We start from the raw sequence: 15,482 nt of genomic DNA on the forward strand, positions 1-15,482 counted from the left end.
AGTAACAAGTTCTAGTAGAGTTAAAATATTTATGAAGTAAAATGTATAAAAAATATAGTACAAAGGATGGGAAGGATGAATTGGATATTGTTGCAAGGGTCTTATACTATGCATGAAGTGGTAGAACATTAATAAAAAATAGTGATAAAGATGTCTGTTGTAAATGCTAGGTAGCCCCTAAAATTAATTAGAATTAGTTACAATTAACATGCCAGTAATAAAGATGAATTAAAATAGTAGAAAATATGTAATTATTTTTTAAATAGGCAAAAAAGAAAAAAGAGTTAAGAACATGTAGAATAAAGAATACACAGCAAGTTGTTAGATTTCAATCAAATATACAGTTGACCCTTGAACAACCAGCAGATTAGTGGTGCTGACCCCCAACACATGCAGTAAAAATTCATGTATAACTTTTGACTCCCCAAAAACTTTACTAATAACCTACTGTTGACTGGAAGACTTACCGATCACATAAACAGTTGATAATACATATTTTGTATATGTATTATAGTATCTTACAATAAAGTAATCTGGAGAAAGAATATGTTATAAAGAAAATCATAGGGAAGATAAAGTAGATTTACAGTACTGTACTGTATGTTTTGAAAAAAAAATCCTCATGTAAGTGGACCCACACTGTTCAAACCTGTGTTGTTCAAGTATCAACTGTGTTGTTAATTACATTAAATATAAAGGATTGAAACACAGTTAAAAGACAGTCATGTCAAGACTAGGGGAAAAAAAATGCAAGACCAGGCTCTATGCTCTCTTTAACAAACCTTCTTTAAATGTAAAACATAAATAAGAAAAATTTAAAAATTTAAAATGATTTATGATGTAAGCACTAATATAAGCCATTTGGAATGGCTGGATTAATATTTGACCAAATATATTACAGAACAAGGGATATTACTGGTAATGAAGAGGTATATTACATGATAATTAAGGGGCCAATTCACCAAGAAGACATAATCCTAAATCTCTATGCACCAAACAACAGAAATACCTGAAGCAAAAATGATGAAACTCCAAAGAGAGAAAATTGGCCATTACAGTAAGAAAGTTTGACAGAGCTGAAGGACATAGATTTGCAGTTAAAAAAGGAGAACAAAGAAGAAAGGGAGGAGGAGAAAAAGAAAATTTCCAGGTCACATCAATATGAAATTTCAGAACATTTATAATAATAAAATAAAATCCACAGTTTTCAGACAGAGGGGAAAAAAGAGCACAAATAAAAGGTCAGATGAGCATCAAATTTACTAAAGCCATACTGGAAGCTAAAGGTCATGTACTGATGGCTTCAAAATTATGAGGAAATCTTTCCAATGTAACACTTTCTACACTGAGCAAACTGTCAATCAAGATTTAAAAAAAAAATTCAGTTCTCATGCACCCCTTCTCAGAAAGCAAGTGTAAGACATACTTGATGAAACCAAAGACACTTATCAGTAAATGGGAAGACAAAAGAATGGGAAAAGATCTTCTCCAAATACAGGAAATAGGAATGGAATTCATGGCATGATGGCTAATGGAGCTCCCAGGATGAAACCTGTCCAGAAACCAGGTAAGTAAATAATATAAGTTGAAATGGGGACAAGGGAGACTTCTAGGAGGAAGTTGTCAAAATAAAAAATATTTTTAAAGAGAGAATAATTCATATCTGAATCAACAAAAATCAGATTTGAATCATGGATCACTACATCAAAAACTAATGATGTATTGTATGGTGACTAACTTAACATAATAAAATAAAATTAAATTAAAAAAACAAAAATCAGATTTTAATTCTATCAGAAAATTTAAGTATACAGTATTTTTTTAGTAAAACAGAATTTAGCTATTAAAAAATAAGTATTAATTCAAGGGAAGCCAAATAATTGATTAATAGTAGCTGATATTTCCATACTCATGAGGAATCCTAAATATCAATTTAAAAATATCCTAAAAGAATTTTCATGGCAAATAAGCTAATTCTAAAATTCATGTAGAAAAATAAAACATCAAAAATTAGCAAAACAATTGCAGTAATGATAATAATAGCTAATACTTAAATAGTACTTTTCTTTAGTCTTCCCAAAAATCTTAGGTAGTATAATTATTAACTCAATTTTTTACATTTACACAAAGTGAGTCACAGATTTTAACTTCCTCAAGATTGTGCAGGTAGTTAACAGTGTAACTGCTTTGAACCCGGCTGTTTGCGTCTAGAATCCTTGCATGTAATCCTTGGGCTGTGCTGGACTCCCATCATCATATGTCAATGTAGTTGACCCTTGGACAAACAGGCTTAAACTGCAAGGTTCAGTGGGCTATTAGCTGTGAAGTTTGGGGGAGTCAAAAGTTATATGCAGATGTTTGCCTGGGGGGTCAGCCCCCCAAGCCCCATGGTGTTCAAGGGTCAACTATACTTATAAAAAGCTATGGTGGTAGGGGCGGAGCAAGATGGCGGAGGAGTAGGACACCCAGATTTCGTCTGGTCTCAGGAATTCAGCTGAATAGGGATCAAACCATTCTGAACACCTACGAACTCAACAGAAGACAGAAGAAGAGAGTAGCAACAACTCTCTGAACAGAGAAGCGACCACTTACTGGAAGGTAGGACGTGCGGAGAAGTGAATCCGAGGTGATATTTGGGAGGATAGACGGCGGGGGGAGGGGGCCTCCGTCGGCAGCTTCTGGCAAGTGCTAGAGCCACGGAGCACAAAATCGGACCTTTTAGAAGTCGGCTCCGCAGAGGGACGTCGCTCTAGTGGCTAAGCGGGGGGTGGAACCCTCGCGGGACAGTGTGGTCTCAGGACCCTCGGGGTCACAGAAAGACTGGGGGTGCCTGAGTGCGGCAGAGCTCCCAGGTGTCGGAGCAGGGAAGCCGGCTGCAGAGACGGAGCCGAGGCGCGGGCTCTCAGCTCGGGGTGGCCATAAACTGTGATCCGCGGCCCAGTCGGGCCACTGCTCCTCCAGCAGGGACCCAACAAGCGGCAGAGCCGGGGAGACTCCCCTTCCTCCCCCGGGAGGAGCGGCGCGGGAGCGCACCGCAGGGATCTGCTGGGTTTGGAGACTCCACACGGGGTCGGGTGCCAGAGATAGAAACGCTCGGTCACAGGCCGGGTGAGCACGGAGTGCGGCCGGAGACCGGGGACACGGGACTGACTGCTTTTCTCTGGGGGCGCACTGAGGAGCGGGGCCCCAAGTTCTCAGCTCCTCCGGGCAGAGATTGGGGGGGGCCACCATTTTCACCCTAGTCCTCCAAAGCTGTGCCCAGAGCTTGCAGGGAACACAAGCTCCTGAGAGCAACCCCAAGCAGCTTGCTTAGCCCGGACCGACAAGGGCAGGGCAATTCTGCCTCCACAGGCCCCTCCCCCAGAAGATCAGCACGAACAGCCAGCAAACCAAGAGCAAGTTTACCGATCAAGGAGAACGGGAGAACTCTAGTGCTAGGGGAATACTGCACATAGAATTCATGGCTTTTTTACCATGATTCATTAGTTTTTCAAAGTTAATTTTTTTAACTGTTTTTTGTTTTTTTTGAATTTTTCTTTTTCCCTTTTTCAACCAACATCTTATCAATCCCTTTTTTAAAAAAACATTTTTTATTTTTCATTATTAGAGTCATATTTTATCCCTTCATAGTAGTTACCCTTATTTTTGGCATATATATATAAGTTCTTCTCTCTTTAAAATTTTGATATACAGTTTCTTCTAACAGATCAAAATATACCCTAAATCACTAGTGTATGGCTTTGTTCTAGTCTCCTGCCTGATCACAGTCTCTCCCATTTTTTTTCTTTTCTTTTTTCTTTTTTTTAAATCTTCTTCTTTCTTCTTTCAAACAACTTCTTATCAATTCCGTTTATAAAACCTTTTGTATGTTTCATCTTTACAGTCCTCTTCCATCCCTTCATTGTATCAACCCTCATTTTGTACATATATAAGTCTTTCCTCCTTTAAAATTTTAGGAGGCACTTTCTTCTAACAGACCAAAATACACCCAAAATCTAGTGTGTGGCACTGATCTATGCACTAGCCTGATCATATTTGATCATATTCTGCTTTTTTTTGTTGTTTTGTTCTGTTTTTGTATCTTTTTATCTTTTTCTTTTTCTTTTTACTTTCTATCCCTTTCTTTTCCCCTGGTTTCTGGTCTTTTCTGATTTGTATAGAGTATATTTGCTGGGGACGTTCTTAACCTGTTAGCATTTTGTTCTCTCATTCATCTGTTCTCCTCTGGACAAAATGACAAGACGAAAAAAATCACCTCAGCAAAAAGAACAAGAGGTAGTACCGTCTGCCAGGGACCTAATCAATACGAACATTAGTACGATGTCGGACCTAGAGTTCAGAATCATGACTTTAAAGATACGAGCTGGGTTTGAAAAGAGCGTGGAAGTTATTAGAGAAACCTTTCTGGAGAAATAAAAGAACTAAAATCTAACCAAGTCGAAATCAAAAAGGCTATTAATGAGATGCAATCAAAAATGGGGGCACTAACTGCTAGGATAAATGAGGCAGAAGAGAGAATCAGCGATATAGAAGACCAAATGATGGAAAATAAAGAGGCTGAGAAAAAGAGAGAGAAACAACTACAGGAACACGAGGACAGAATTCAAGAGATAAGCGATGCGATAAGATGAAACAACATTAGAATAATTGGGATCCCAGAAGAAGAAGAAAGAGAGAGAGGGGCAGAAGGAATATTGGAGCAAATAATAGCAGAGAACTTCCCTAATGTGGGGAAGGAAACAGGCATCAAAATCCAGGAGGCACAGAGAACCCCTCTCAAAATCAATAAAAATAGGTCAACACTCCGACATCTAATAGTAAAACTTACGAGTCTCAGAGACAAAGAGAAAATCCTGAAAGCAGCTCGGGAGAAGAGATATGTAACCTACAATGGTAGAAACATTAGATTGGCAACAGACCTAACCACAGAGACCTGGCAGGCCAGAAGGGACTGGCATGATATCTTTAGAGCACTAAACGAGAAAAATATGCAGCCAAGAATACTATATCCAGCAAGGCTATCATTGAAAATAGAAGGAGAGATAAAAAGCTTCCTGGACAAACAAAAACTAAAGGAATTGGCAAACACAAAACCAGTCCTAAAAGAAATATTGAAAGGGGTCCTCTAAGCAAAGAGAGAGCCTAAAGGCAGCATAGATCAAAAAAGAACACAGACAACATACAGTAACAGTCACCTTACAGGCAATACAATGGCACTAAATTCATACCTTTCAATAGTTACCCTGAATGTAAATGGGCTCAATGCCCCAATCAAAGACACAGGCTATCAGATTGGATTAAAAAACAAGACTCATCAATATGCTGTCTGCAAGAGACTCATTTTAGACCCAAAGACACCCCTACATTGAAGGTGAGGGGGTGGAAAACAATTTACCATGCTGATGGACACCAAAAGAAAGCTGGGGTGGCAATCCTTATATCAGACAAATTAGATTTTAAAACAAAGACTGTAATAAGAGATGAAGAAGGGCACTATATCCTACCTAAAGGGTCTATCCAACAAGAAGATCTAACAATTGTAAATATGTATGCCCCGAACATGGGAGCAGCCAATTATATAAGGCAATTAATAACAAAAGCAAAGAAACACATTGACAACAATACAATAATAGTGGGGGACTTTAACACCCCCCTGACTGAAATGGACAGATCATCTAAGCAAAAGATCTACAAGGAAATAAAGACTTTAAATGACACACTGGACCAAATGGACTTCACAGACATATTCAAGAACATTCCATCCCAAAGCAACGGAATACACATTCTTCTCTAGTGCCCATGGAACATTCTCCAGAATAGATCACATCCTAGGTCACAAATCAGGTCTCAACCAATACCAAAAGATTGCAATTATTCCTTGCATATTTTCAGACCACAGTGCTTTGAAACTAAAACTCAATCACAAGAAGAAAGTCGGAAAGAACTCAAATACTTGGAGGCTAAAGAGCATCCTACTGAAGAATGAATGGGTCTGCCAGGAAATTAAAGAAGAATTAAAAAAATTCATGGAAACCAATGAAAATGAAAACACAACTGTTCAAAATCTTTGGGATACAGCAAAGGCAGTCCTGAGAGGAAAGTATATAGCAATACAAGCCTTTCTCAAGAAACAAGAAAGGTCTCAAATACACAACCTAACCCTACACCTAAAGGAGCTAGAGAAAGAACAGCAAATAAAGCCTAAACCCAGCAGGGGAAGAGAAATAATAAAGATCAGAGCAGAAATCAATGAAATAGAAACCAAAAGAACAGTAGAACAGATCAACGAAACTAGGAGCTGGTTCTTTGAAAAATTAAAAAGATTGATAAACCCCTGGCCAGACTTATCAAAAAGAAAAGAGAAATAACCCACATCAACAAAATCATGACTGAAAGAGGAGAGATCACAACCAACTCCAAAGAAATACAAACAATTATAAGAACGTATTATCAGCAACTCTATGCCAGCAAATTAGATAACCTGGAAGAAATGGGTGCATTCCTAGAGATGTATCAACTACCAAAACTGAACCAGGAAGAAATAGAAAACCTGAACAGACCTATAACCACTAAGGAAATTGAAGCAGTCATCAAAAATCTCCCAACAAACAAAAGCCCAGGGCCAGATGGCTGCCCAGGGGAATTCTATCAGACATTTAAAGAAGAATTAAAACCTATTGTCCTGAAACTGTTCCAAAAAAGAGAAATGGAAGGAAAACTTCCGAACTTATTTTATGAGGCGACCATTACCTTGATCCCCAAACCAGACAAAGACCCCATCAAAAAGGAGAATTAAAGACCAATATCCTTGATGAACATGGATGCAAAATTTCTCACCAAAATACTAAGCCAATAGGATCCAACAGTACATTAAAAGGATTATTCACCATGATGAAGTGGGATTTATCCCTGGGCTGCAAGGTTGGTTCAACATCCGCAAATCAATCAACGTGATACAATACATTAACAAAAGAAAGAACAAGAGTCATATGATCCTCTCAATAGATGCAGAAAAAGCATTTGACAAAGTACAGCATCCTTTCTTGATCAAAACTCTTCAGACTATAGGGATAGAGGGTACATACCTCAATATCATAAAAGCCATCTATGAAAAACCTACAGCGAATATCATTCTCAATGGGGAAAAGCTGAGAGCTTTTCCCCTAAGGTCAGGAACGCAGCAGGGATGTCCACTCTCACCACTGCTATTCAACATAGTATTAGAAGTCCTAGCCACAGCAATCAGACAACAAAAAGAAATCAAAGGCATCCAAATCGGCAAAGGGGAAGCCAAACTCTCACTCTTTGCAGATGATATGATACTGTGTGTGGAAAACCCAAAAGACTCCACCCCAAAACTGCTAGAACTCATACAGGAATTCAGTAAAGTAGCAGGATGTAAAATCAATGCACAGAAATCAGTGGCATTCCTATACACCAACAACAAGACAGTAGAGAGACAAATCAAGGAGTCGATCCCATTTACAATTGCCCCCAAAACCATAAGATACCTAGGAATAAATTTAACCAAAGAGGCAAAGGATCTGTACTCAGAAAACTATAAAATACTCATGAAAGAAATTGAAGAAGACACAAAGAAATGGAAAAACGTTTCATGCTCATGGATTGGAAGAACCAATATTGCGAAGATGTCAATGCTACCTAGAGCAATCTACACAGTCCATTCAATCCCCATCAAAATACGACCCACTTTTTTCAAAGAAATGGAACAAATAATCCTAAAATTTGTATGGAACTGGAAGAGACCCCGAATAGCCAGAGGAATATTGAGAAAGAAAAGCAATGCTGGCGGCATCACAATTCCAGACTTTCAGCTATATTACAAAGCTGTCTTCATCAAGACAGTATGGTACTGGCACAAAATCAGACACATAGATCAGTGGAACATAATAGAGAGCCCAGAATTGGACCCTCAACTCTATGGTCAACTCATCATTGACAAAGCAGGAAGGAATGTCCAATGGAATAAAGACAGTCTCTTCAACAAATGGTGTTGGGAAAATTGGACAGCCAATGCAGAAGAATGAAACTGGACCATTTCCTTAGACCACACACAAAAATAGACTCCAAATGGTTGAAAGACCTAAACGTGAGATGGGAGTCCATCAAAATCCTAAAGGAGAACACAGCCGCAGCAACTTCTTCCTAGAAACATCGCCAAAGGCAAGGGAAGCAAGGGCAAAAATGAACTATTGGGATTTCATCAAGATAAAAAGCTTTTGCACAGCAAAAGAAACAAGTCCACAAAACCAAAAGACAACCGACAGAATGGGAGAAAATATTTGCAAATGACATATCAGATAAAGGGCTAGTATCCAAAATCTTTAAAGAACTTATCAAACTCAACACCCAAAAACAAATAATCCAATCAAGAAATGGGTAGAAGACATGAACAGATGTTTTTCCAAAGAAGACCTCCAAATGGCCAACAGACACATGAAAAAGTGCTCAACATCGCTCGGCATCAGGGAAATCCAAATCAAAACCTCAATGAGATACCACCTCACACCAGTCAGAATGGCTTGAATTAACAAGTCAGGAAACGACAGATGTTGGCGGGGATGCGGAGAAAGGGGAAACCTCCTCCACTGTTGGTGGGAATATAAGCTGGTGCAACCACTCTGGAAAACAGTGTGGAGGTTCCTCAAACATTTGAAAATAGAGCTACCACAGGATCCAGCCATTGCACTACTGGGTATTTACCCCAAAGATACAAATGTAGGCATCCGAAGGGGTACGTGCACCCCAATGTTTATAGCAGCAACGTCCACAATAGCCAAACTGTGGAAAGAACCAAGATGTCCGTCGACAGATGAATGGATAAAGAAGAGGTGGTATATATACACAATGGAATATTATGCAGCCATCAAAAGGAATGAGATCTTGCCATTTGCAACGACATGGATCGAACTGGAGGGTGTTATGCTGAGTGAAACAAGTCAATCAGAGAAAGACATGTATCATATGACCTCGCTGATATGAGGAATTTTTAACCTCGGGAAACAAACTGAGTGTTGCTGGAGTGGTGGGGGGTGGGAGGGATGGGGTGGCTGGGTGACAGACATTCGGGAGGGTATGTGCTATGGTGAGTGCTGTGAAGTGTGCAAGACTGTTGAATCACAGATCAGTACTTCTGAAACAATGCAACATATGTTAAGAAAAAAGAAAAAGAAGAAGAAGATAGCAGGAGGGGAAAAATGAAGTGGAGTAAGTCGGAGGGGGAGACGAACCATGAGAGACGATGGACTCTGAAACACAAACTGAGGTTTCTAGAGGGTAGGGGGTTGGAGGGAGGGGTTAGCCTGGTGATGGGTATTAAAGAGGGCACGTTCTGCGTGGAACACTGGGTGTTATTCACAAACAATGAATCATGGAACACTACATCAAAAACTAATGATGTATGGTGATTAACATAACAATAAAAAAATTTTAAAAAAGCTATTGTAATAAAAAAAATGTTGGTTTATTTGTAATAGGAGAGCCAAAAATTGCAGATTTAAAAAAGAAATCTGTCCATAAATATATGGGAACTTGACTCAAGAAGCACTGCGAATAAATGAGAAGTTGATGGACTGTTCAGTAAATGGTGTAGTAATTAAAGTGAAAAGAGAGAGAAAAGCAGATGCTGGGATAAGTGTTATTCATAAAATGGGGTTTTATTTTATTAAGGCAGAGAAGAAAGCTGAATTTTGTAAGTTTGTGGGGATTATTCAATAGAGGTGGAGAAACTGATGGGGCAGGGGGAGATTATGTGCAGAAGCTAAATCCTTAAGAATTGAGATGGAAGTGGAGTGATGAACCAGCCTCGCATAGGACAGTCTTCCTTCCAGTGTAATAAGAAATGGACAAATGTCATATTCAGATTCCTGTAGTTGTGTAGATTTGATAGCAGCTAAGACAGCTTTTTACTGATTATTCATAATTTCTAAAAGGAAGTGAGACATGAGTGTGGTAGGAAATGAAGAAAGAAAGAAGAATCATCTAGCATGGAATAGTCGACTTGAAAGCGAAGAGCTCCCAGATACAATGGAGCTCTCATTAAAGTCTGTGTTCATAAATTTCATAGTGAAACAATGTGATTTTTCACAAATTATGTTTATTTAATTTACTTTAGAGAAGTCAGGTGCATGAATACTCGAATGTTTAGGGTTTTCTGAGGTTATATTCTTGAGATGGATAGGAACAAGTTTGGTGATGTTGACAGGGGAGTGATTATGGGCAAAGTGCCTGGGATCCACACTGAGTGGTGGGCATTTGTGGGCACTGAAGAACAACAAGCTACCATGGGCAATGCAAAGTGGGTGCGTGAATGGATTGGAAGCTCCAAAAATGTTCAAGAATTGTCACAGTGGGGTCAGGGAAGATGCTAGTTTCAGGGGTTCTATAGTTTGTATTTTGGGGGGCTCCCTCCTTGAATAAGAGAATGCAAAAGTGTTTTCCTTTTTAAACTTCTACAAAAATATGAGAACTTGTTGCTGGGACTCTTACCAGGGACTTGGATGGGGGTCTTACAAATGAGCAATCAAAAGTGTAAGCCTTGTTAGCTTCATAATTAACAGGAGAGCAGATGCTCATAAGAGAGTAGGAGACACAAAGTGTAGGTTTCAAAGGTGTTGCAATTGTAGGTGGGTGAAAACAAATCCCCCCCCCTTTTTTTAACACGGGGGAGAAAAGACCATTGGAAGTGAAAAAGAAAAGAATCAAGAATGCAAAGATCTGGATTCATTATTCCAAAGGATGTGGGGGACACAAAAAAGTATATGCTAGAAGGAGAATGAAGAAGTAGTCAGCAATCTGGACACTAAAGCCTCAATTGTCTTGTTTTTCATCTTGGGACCTTTGCTCCTCCTCTTTATTTTATTGAATATGGGCTACGAGGTTGGGCCAAAAGAACGAAGAATATAGTGTCCAAAAAAAAAACTGGAAGTGTTTTTTGTTTTTGTTTTTGTTTTTGTTTTCCACTTCTTCTACACATAGGCAGGCAAACTTCAGGGAAAGTAAAAGCCATGCCTGGGGATGCCTGGGTGGTTCAGTTGGTTAAGCATCGTCCTTTGGCTCAGGTCATGATTGCAGGGTCCTGGAATTGAGTCCTGTATCAGGCTCCTTGCTCAGCGAGAAGGCTGCTTCTCCCTCTGCCACTCTCCCTGCCTTTCCTCCCTCTCTCTCTCTGACAAATAAATAAATAAAATCTTAAAAAAAAAAAAAAAGCCATCCCTAACCTGACAAGACCAGTTTACATGCCCCTATATATCCCCCACAACACCCTATACCTAATTTTGCTCCTTTAGTTTATCTTAAGTTCCCTCTGTCTTGTTTCATCATTTTCTAGGGCATTGTGCTTGACCTTAGATTCAAAGCTAGCTCACAATAACATGCATATTTTCTCTATTTAAGGAAGTAATGTGGAAGGTGAAACACTATTCAGATTGCATTCATGAGAGCTTGGTCAACCCTCTAGCTGGAATCATGGTCTTTATATGGGTGTGTCCAGCTAATGGTAATGCAGTATCAGGGAGTTCATTACTAAATGTAAAAAAGGAAGTAGAGGTTGGGCACAATTAACAATCTCTGTCATTGTCCTTCATTAATTCTCTTCTGTTTAACATACTTCAAAGCATCATGCCCTTGAGGTAGCCATTTCTAACCCAACAAACTGGGCTATGTGACCCTTCTATATGATACCTACCCTGTTCTTATGCATGCGTTAACACCTGCCATAGTGTTTAGTCATTCTTACCTTCCTCTCTATGTTCACAAACATTTACAGTTGATTATACGTAGGAAAGGACAAATAACTCGTGGGTGTCTTTCATCAGTAGGTTGTTTACCCATTCCTACCTTTTTTTTTTTAGCTGCTCTGGTAAGTGCTCTCTTTTTTACCTTTTCTTCCACCCTGTCTGTATTAACCTCCCATACAGTAACATATTAGAACTCAAACAAATGTTAAGATCTGTAGATTAAATTTATTAAAAAATAATCATGGTGGAGTGCTAAATAATGTGCTATTGGTTAAAATGAAATAGAAACTAATTGAATTTGAGGTATAATAAATGATTTCATGGAAAAGCCATTCAGAATAATTAGAGGGGCACCTGGGTGGCTCAGTCAGTTAAGTGTCCAACTCTTGATCTCAGCTCAGGTCTTGATCTCCAGGTTGTGAGTTCAAGCCCCACATTGCAATGTGCAGGGTGCAATGTTTCACCACATTACTTCCGGGCTGGGTGTGGAGCCTACTTAATAAAATAAAATAAAATAAAATAAAATAAAATAAAATAAAATAAAATAAAATAATTGGAAAGAAATCAGAGGGTAGTTTAGGTGAAAGGAACTCTCCAAATATTAATATACTAATCACTTCCTTTATTCACTTTCTCATTAAGCATTTATTGAATGCTTATAATATATAAGTACTTAGCCTATATAGTAATTACAGAGGACCTATTCACTTTTTCTGTATATGCAAAGCCCAGCAGATGAGATTTTATTAGAGGTTTGGGGAAACAAATATAAACTAAATAGAAAGCTAGTCAAAACTTTTAAATGCATTATCTTCAACTGGAAATTTATGGATCTAACATTATTTCTTATTTTAAAAGATTCCTATCTTTTGGCATCAACAATAAATCAGCATTTTCAGGTTGTACCAATTGTTTTACGGCTTTTGAAGCAACTGCAAAGGACACCACCGACAGGCTTTCAACTATATCCCAGACCAAAACAATAAAAATAAATAGAAGAAAACAATATAATCTTTCTGACATTTCCATGAAAATTGAATGCTCTTCTTCTACAAACACAGAAGAGCAGTTTCATTATTGAATGCCAAGGATCACATATCCATAAAATACCAAGAGATTTTGCATGTCATTCAATCTCATAGCTGACAATCTTCAAAAAAATAAAACTGCTTTTCAGTAAAATGGAATGCTTTAATGAGCTAATTAGTTAGCTCAGGAGGGTGGTTCTGTGACATTACTTATAGAAATACTCTGAAATCTACCTATTCTTACTGTTAATTTATAATAAATCATTTTACCTTATGGATATAACTCAATATTTATTTTAAAAACAAATCCTATGTAATAGCATTTTCCTTGGATGGCAGGCTATTGTTTTTTATCTCATAGTGATTTTAACACTTCCATTCTGAAATATTTCATTCTATTTAGTGGAATATGATGAGCTCTATCATCATTGCAAAAAGTTCGGTCTATAGATTGTCTCTGATGTGTAGCTCAAGGTGGAAATAAATTGTCATGATAATCGTGTTTTTCCACTTTCTAGTCCTCTTTTCAGACTTAACTTAAACATTGCTGTACCCTTAAAGTCATGGAGGACAGCGACCGTTGCATATTTTGCTGCTATCTGATCATATCACAAAAGACTTGCCATATAAGCAGTATTCAGGAAAGAAGGTTGACTACATGAAATATTAGCAGTGAAAATAAAAAACACTGCCCAGAGCCCTGCATTAGATTACCCTTTGATGTGCTAGGACAAGTCAAAATGGACATGAGAGCACGGAGGAGAGTGGGTCTAAATATCAGGGAAAACACAGCCGACCATCAACAGCAAAGAATCAAATAGAAAGAGAAGGGAATATTTTATACTAGGGTAGTTGTTTTAAATGGAGTTATTCTGTCTGGCTCCATGTGTATCACTGAGAAAGTATGTGCTGTTTGGCTGACTTAAAGGGCCATTACCTTTAACTCATTACTTGTCTCTCATCTACCTTGACTTTTCCAGCAAAACAACTATTAATTATTTTTCAAGCCTGTACTATCACTTCTCTTTTTTTTGTACATGCTGCCATTCTTGTCTTGTAGTAACTGCTTCCTCCAACTACGATAGTCTCACAAAGATTTCAAGGTGAAGCTTTAACAACTTGTCTTCAGAAACACCACTCCCAATTTAAGTAGAATTCCTGCATTATTCTCCCTGCATACAGATGGTCTACAAACATGTTTCGGTCACTGTATTTGTCAGGGTTCTCCAGAGAAACAGACGTCCATATAGATATAAATCACAACTGTGTGACACAATTCCTTAAAATAAATCTTTGCATATCTATGTATCTATATACCTATCTACAGATCAATCTCTCTCTCTTTCTCTCTCTTTATATATACATGTACATATATAGGCTTTACGTATAGATACATAATAGAATTATTTTAAGAAATTGGATCGTGTGATTATCTATATCTATATAAGGAGATATAGGTACATTAAAAAACTTATTTTAAGGATTTGGATCACATGACTATGGAGGGTGGCAAGTCCAAAATCTGATGGGGCAGGCTGGCAGGCTGGGGACTCAGGAAAAGTTGCAGCTTAAGTCCAAAGGCAGTCTGCCGGAGAACCAAAAAGAGCCAGTGTTTCAGGTGAATACCTAAGGCTGTCTGCTAGAGAATTCCTTCTTGCACTGAGGAGGCCAAACTTTTCTCTATTCAGGCCTTCAACTGATCAGATGAGGCCCACCACCATTCTGAAAATCAGTAGTCCATTGATTTAAATGCCTCATTCAAAAACACCTTCCCAGAAACATCCAGAATAATGTTGGACCAAATATCTGGACATGGTGGCCCCACCAAACTGACGCATTAAAACTAACCACCATAGCCACCGTTGTCTCCTCAGTTTCTAGTACAATGCTTAACTCAATAGCCACTTACTGCGTGTTAAATTAAGAAACAAATCTAAGCTGTTAAGCTCTGTCAGAGGAAAGAAAAATGTATGTCAATGTCTAGAAGACAATGGTTCTGCACTGTAGGCCGACTACAGAACAGGGCTAATATAGCAGGTTTAGTTAGAAATTTTCTAAGAACAGAAGATTGATAAATGAAGTCAGATTGTTATTTTGCAGGGTATCAATGTCAGAGAACACAGGAGAAGAATCTAGTGCTAGGGCAAAGCTTTCTATGAAGGCATTTAGGCTCTATACCTGTATATATTGACTGTCATCTTGGCTCTGTCACAAGTCAGCAATCTTCTCAGTGTTTCTTTTAAAAATATAACAGTTAAAGTCTTAAAATGGGTGTATGTATATCTGTTCAATACTGTTAAATGCAGAGAAAATCTGACACACAAAATACATCCTGACATCAGTTGCTTTTTTTAGTTTCTGAAAGAGCAAGTGCAAATCTATAACCTGAAACACACATGCTTAAAAAAAAGTTCAATAACCCAACGATTACATTACAAAATGAAAATATACACAATTTCTAAATTTGTTGTTAGAAAAATCAATCTTTTGATGCAGATGAAAGATATTTTATAAAACCCATTCCTTGTGGCTTTCTTTTTAATTTAAATTCTAGTTAGTTGACTTAACAGTGCAATATTGGTTTTGGGAGTAGAGTTCAGGCATTCATCCTTCACGTACAATGCCCCGTGCTCCTCATAATATCCATTACCCATCTGTCCCATCCCCCATCCACCTCCCTCCATCATCCTTCAGT

The sequence above is a fragment of the Eumetopias jubatus genome, unplaced genomic scaffold, assembly GCF_037043125.1.
Source record: "Eumetopias jubatus isolate StellerSeaLion01/CBP00866 unplaced genomic scaffold, mEumJub1_p1.0 scaffold_8, whole genome shotgun sequence".
Classification (NCBI taxonomy): domain Eukaryota; kingdom Metazoa; phylum Chordata; class Mammalia; order Carnivora; family Otariidae; genus Eumetopias; species Eumetopias jubatus.